Here is a 6,133-nt window from a genome sequence, read left to right on the forward strand (position 1 = left end):
AGCCCTGGAAATAAGGGAGGGGGTGTTGGTAATAGAGTAGATTTAGAGGTGGGCAGGCTGTTCTTCTATACCGGGTCCTCCATCCTCCTCCTTTTTTTCACCTTCCGTTCCCTTTTCTCCTTTCCCCCTTTTTCTTCTTCTCTTTTCTCCTCTTCCTCCTCCTTTTCTCCTTCACCTTCTCCTCCTCCTCTTCTTCCTCCCCCTCCCCCCTTGAAGTAAACAAGTAAATCCCAAGGTTGCCAAGGTTTGTCTCATTGCTTCCTGTTTGGCCTGGATAATAGATCCGCTTCCTGGACCTTTTGACGTTACCTCACCCTTCCCCTCCACTCCAGGAAGAGGAGGAGGGGGAGACTAGGGAGCCGAGACGGGGGGGGTGAGGGGCTGCAAAGATTCCCCTTTGCAAAACAAGGATGGCAAAACCCGGTGTGGCTCCATCGTCAGGATGCTGGGCAGGTGTCATAAAAGCCGGTGGGAATGTCCTTCAAGCAGAACCTGGAAGGCCACTTGGGGGGATGCTGGAGTGTGGGGCGTTCCTATCCTAGGTGGGGGTGGGCTGGGTCTTCTCCAAGCTTCCCACCCACCCTTAGATCCCCTGCTTCTGTCCTGTGCAGGACAACCCGAGCCTTCTACTGTAGGGCCTCAGTAGAAGAGGTGGCTGGCCATAGGTCCAGCCACTGTAGATCCCCTGCGCCTCTGGCTTCAGAATGGCTCTCCTGGGATCTACTAGGAGCCCAGCTGTCCTTCAAGAGTTAAGACTACCCTATAAGATCCAGGTCTCCAAAGCAGCCAAGACGTGAGGAGTTGACTAAATCTTTGCTGGACCAGCTTGAGATGCGTGACCCAAGGTCCTTCAGAAAGCACCAAAGGTGACCTCAGCGAGCTGCTTAACAACCGTTGTAAAATCAGGTGCAGCTCATTTAACCACCGCCTTCCTCAGCAATGATAATGCTGGCCTCGATTGTGGTCGTAAGTCGAGGACTAGCCAAGTCGGTGAAGTCCCTTAAAGCAGCACAGTGACCGCCTGACCTGTGGGGTCCTTGGGGCTCTCTGCAGACGTTTCATGACCCAACTAGGTGACATCATCAGTGCTAGTAAACCCTGTGCACAGTGAACTGCACTCCTTACTGGCACTGATGATGTTCCCTAGTTGGGTCATGAAACGTCTGCAAGAAAACCACCCAGCCCCAAGGACTCTTCACGCCAACCCTGAACTACAAATATTCTCCTTTATTACGAAGCTGAACTGTCTGTCAACCCCCAGGAAAGGCGGCTATGTTGGAATCGTATCACGCGGGTCAGAAAGATAAATAAACCTGTTCGATCCAAGAAGCGCTTTTGCTCCCCAGCCGTTCAATTGCCGGAAGAGCAGGGCACAAGATTGTCTGGGTCAAATCATTTCCAACCTCCTAATAACGGCTCTGCGTTTCCTAAAATAACGGGGAGGGGGCTGGCCTGCCTTTCTCCTCTTCTAAGGGGCCTCAGCCGTTCCCCCCACGAGCCCAGGCTGCGGTTGGCAGACAAGCTGGAGACAAAACGCCAAGCATTTCCTCCTATTCAATTGCGACTGGAGGGAGTCTGTGCCCACCCTCGCCTCCTCCTCCTCCTCCTCCGTTTCTCCTTGTCACACGTATACACACACACCACACACCATCCCGAGTTGCCTGCTTGGGAGAGAAAAGGGGGAAAGGGTAGAGGGTCTGCATATGGAGGGGGCTGGAGGACTCTGAGCAGATCCAGATGGAATTGGCCAGTACGGTGTCATCCTGTGAATATCATCTGGTTGCCACCATCCTTTTAGTCCTTCTTCTCTTCCCACAATCTGCCCCAAATCTGTGTGTCTCTGGAGACCCAGCCATCCAGGTCAGGGCTGTCCCAAAAGTGCACCTGGACTTTGCTTTTTCCTTACGGAAGAAGATGTTTCTCTTCTGATCCAAGAAGCTTCTTCAGTTCTTTTTTTTTTTCATTATTATTATTATTATTTTATTGAGAACAAAGTTAAAATACAAAATACAAAACCAAATAAAAATCCAAGGAGACATAAAAGAAAAAAAAACAAAGTGATCAGAACATTTTAAAAAGGTGCATTATACATTAGATTATAAACATATTATTCCCTCTAGTTGAATACTGATTAATATATCACTACGTTAGTTCCCACCCCTTGTGAAACAGGCCTCCCCAATTTTTAAACTACTAAATCTGTTAACAGTTTGTTGACTGTTTTCTATAGGTTGTATTAGTGACAAAGTAGTTAACGGGAAAAACAATAAGTTTCAAAACTCGTTAACAAACTGTTATTGTAATCCACTCGAATAAAATTTACCACAGCATCTTAACTATCCCAGATCATCCCAAAAGTTATAAATAGATCATCCTGGGGCAAAAATCCATGTTTGTTTCTTAATATTCCTCTGAATGAATGAATGAATTAGAACATTTAGTCTAGAACTGAGGAAGCTCCTTGGATGAGAAGCGAAAGGTCTTCAAGGCAAAAACAAAAGCAAAAGAAACTTTGAGACTCGCAATCCGTAGATTCTTCCAGGGCAGGGACCTTTTGCCCCTTCCTACAACTCCACAGGACCGCAAGGGCAAATTCCAAATTGGGATGCCTTCGTGCCTAGGGAAAGCTGGTGGAGGGAGGGACCCAGGGCCTTCGGCAAGCAACCAACCTCTCTGCCCCTCTAACTCGGCCCCTGCGTAGGCAGAGCAAAGGATGGCTCTATGATCCCTGGCCTAAGGCTACACACCTAGGGTCCTCCTGATTGTTTTCACAGTTGCATCTCCCTGCTGCAGCCCCTCCCCTCCTTTGAGACCCTCCTGGCTTATCTCAGAGAACACAGAAGCCCAAACCAGGAGCTGTCAATTCCTCCTTGCTGACATCCCTTGGAAGTGTGTGTGTGTGTGTGTGTGTGTGTGTGTGTGTCTGTTGTGTTGAGTTGGAAAGCTGGCCCCAAGAGAACTCGTCAGTATTTCGTGCCATGCCCTGGCAGCCCTGATCTCTTAGTGGGGGGAGGGCGTGAGTGGGATGGGGGAGAATTTTGCTGCAGACTTGGAAAGAGGAATTCTAATTCCCATTCCTAAGAGGTCTGTAAGGGGCGTGCATAAGAGCACCAGCGTGCCTTCCGTCCCTGTCCTAATATTCCTTTTTACTTACTCTTTTCATGTATTCAAATTACATTTATACTTTTACCTGTTTTCTTATATATGCTTGACAAATAAACTTACGATTATGATTAATTGGCTCCCAAAATGTGGACAATCCAGGTGTTGGGGTCCCTGGTGCTTCGTTGTTTTTTTGCAGACATTTCATGACCCAAGTAGGCAGTCTCATCAATGCCAGAAGAGAGTGGAGTTGGCAAAGAGGAGAACAGGAGGAGAAAGAGGGAGAGAGGAGACCAATTTTCTGCTGCTCCGTGGTGGAGGCACAAAGCGCCGCTTGCCAAACGTGCCACTCGGAGGGCCAACCAACACAGCAAAAGCTGCCAGGTTTTCCTTGATCCTCCGCGTTGTGTTTGTTGGCAAACACAGATGCTTTTAAACATGGCCGTTTTCTGGTCCTCCACGTCCCCAAGGAAAAAGAGCCTTTTCTTGTCGGGCTTTAATTGCCCTCGTCCTTCTGCGCTGGCAGTGCCAATATTTTGACATGCCCAGCGCCTAATGCAAGACTAATGCTTGTTTAGAGCCCCGGACGGCAGAGGAAGGGAGGCCAGCCTTGGCATCAATGGGCCCATTGAAAGCGGTTTGGCTGCTCTCCCGGGAGAAGGCCAGTCTTGCTGATGCTAAGCAGGGCAAATCATCCCAGCACGCTTGGGCAGCCGCCCGGTCAGCCTTACAAGGTAGACCAGAAGGGAAACATGACCGGTGACTTGTTCCATTTTGCCTGTAATGCGAATCTTGCAAGGGCGTCTCTTTCGCCCCACGTCTCCTATGCAGCTCAAGAAACTAGGGAGGGTTCCTTCTGAGATACGAGCAGTCGTGGGTGCTCCATCGCTGGAGGTCTTCAAGAAAAGACTGGACAAGGGTTTATCTGAGATGGGATGAGGACTCCTGCCTTGCACAGGGGCTGGACTAGAGGACCTCCAATGTCTCTTGCAGCCTTAGGATTCAGCAAAGCTCTTTTAATTAAGTCAACATATCCAGGCAGTCCTAGTGGTTGGTTTAAGCCAGTGTTTCTCAACCTTGGAAGCTTGAAGATGGGTGGACTTCAACTCCCAGAATCCCCCAGCCAGCAGCGCTGGCTGGGGGATTCTGGGAGCTGAAGTCCACCCATCTTCAAGCTTCCAAGGTTGAGAAACACTGGTTTAAGCCAAAGGTGTCCAACATGGCTACTTTAAGACTTTTGGACTTAAACTCCCAGAATTCCCCATCGTTGATCGAAACATGGTTTGCTTAGAGCAAATGTCTGGGTTTATGGAACACGGCAACCATTAACTAATGCAAAGGGTGTTCAACCGTGGCAACTTTAAGACTCGTGGATTTCAACTCCCAGAATTCCCCAGTTGTGCTGTGCTGTGCTGGGGAATTCTGGGAGTTGAAGTCCACAAGTCTTAAGGTAGCCAAGATTAGACAGCCCAGGTTTAAGCAGAGTTTGGCAAGCTGATCTAGGGGAAAGGAGCCCGCAGTTTGGCCCTAATGCCAGAAAGGACCCCTCTTCCCCCACAGCCCATCATCCTATTTTCCCTGCCTCCCTGGCCAGGGCCCCCACCACCTTGGGAAAAGCAACCTGACCCATTAGCTTTCCTTGGACCCAACGGAGCTCAGGATCTCCCCTCCCCTTCCCCCCCCACCCCAGGAGCTTCTGTCCTTGCTGGGAAACAGGTGTGTTTTCCCTCTGAGCCTGTGGGGGACCCTCCTCCTCTCCACCAAGTGTCCAGGTGTGAATGTGAGTGTGCCTCTCCCTTCCCCCCCCTTGCATTTCACACTCTGCAGGCACATGGCAGGAATTTGAGTTCAGCCCCCCCTTCTGTCCCCCCCCCCTTCTGACACCTTTCCTGTTGCTTCCGACACCTCCGCCTGGCAAACGCATTTGGAGGGGGGGAGGGCAGAGAGCCTGTCCTGGGAAAAGCATTAAGGCCTTCTGGGGGAGAGGGTGGGGGGGCCGAGAAATCCCTGACCTTTGGAGAATGGCTGAGTTCCTTCCATGGAAGCTGCCGGCCAAAAAGAGACCTGGAAGTCCCTGATATGTCCTTCGTTTGAGGACGATCGTCCTTCCTTTTCTAAGTTTCTGGTCCTCAAGATGACGAGACTCAGAGCAAAGTCCAGAGACTGATAGATAGACAGATAGATTAGATAGATGATAGATGATAGAGAGAGAAAGAGATTAGATAGATAGATGATAGAGATAGATAGGTAGACAGATGATAGATGATATAGATAGACAGATGATAGAGATTGAGATTAGATAGATGATAGAGATAGATTAATTGATTAGATAGATGATAGAAATAGATAGATAGATAGATAGATAGATGATAGATAGATGATATAGATAGATGGATGGGCAGCTTCTGTGGTGAGATCTATTATCTGCACCATTAAAGCAGAAGAAATTATTCACCATATGCAAATATTTATTCTTGCAATTAATTGTCTGGACGGATCCTTGGACAAAGCTGGTGGATTTCTCCTCTGGATTTCAGCATGGAGAGAGCATGCAGACCCTCCACCCCACCCCCGGGCTGATCCTATTTTGCAGGAACTTCTTCTGCCAAAGCCTCTTCCTTCCTTGGTTTCTTCTCTGCACGTTGGCCTGATGTGGAAACCTGATTTTGCTACCGCTGGCAGCCGATGCAAAGCCCCTCACCCTGCACCGAGAGGGCCAAAAACCGCCCTCTGCTTGAAGGCAAGAAAGAAGTGTGGAAGCAGAGAAGCAGCTGCGCTGGGCTTCCTACAGGGGGGAGGGCCCAGTCTGGGTTTCCAGGCTGCTGATCAAACTGGGAAGCTGCCTTTGCTCTGGGATAAAGTCTGAAGTCCAACTTTGAAGCGGCTGAAAACGAAGCATCCGTGGTGATGATCAGATCTTCCTCCCCCCCCACCACTTTTAAGGTAGAAATTAAATCTCCTCGACCTGTTTCCCCACTGACCCAACTAGGTTACAACATCAGTGCTAGGAGGGAGGGAGGTTGCTGTCTGG

This window comes from Pituophis catenifer, unplaced genomic scaffold (genome assembly GCF_029215685.1).
Source record: "Pituophis catenifer annectens isolate HBS135680 unplaced genomic scaffold, rPitCat1.0.hap2 SCAF_9, whole genome shotgun sequence".
NCBI lineage: Eukaryota > Metazoa > Chordata > Lepidosauria > Squamata > Colubridae > Pituophis > Pituophis catenifer.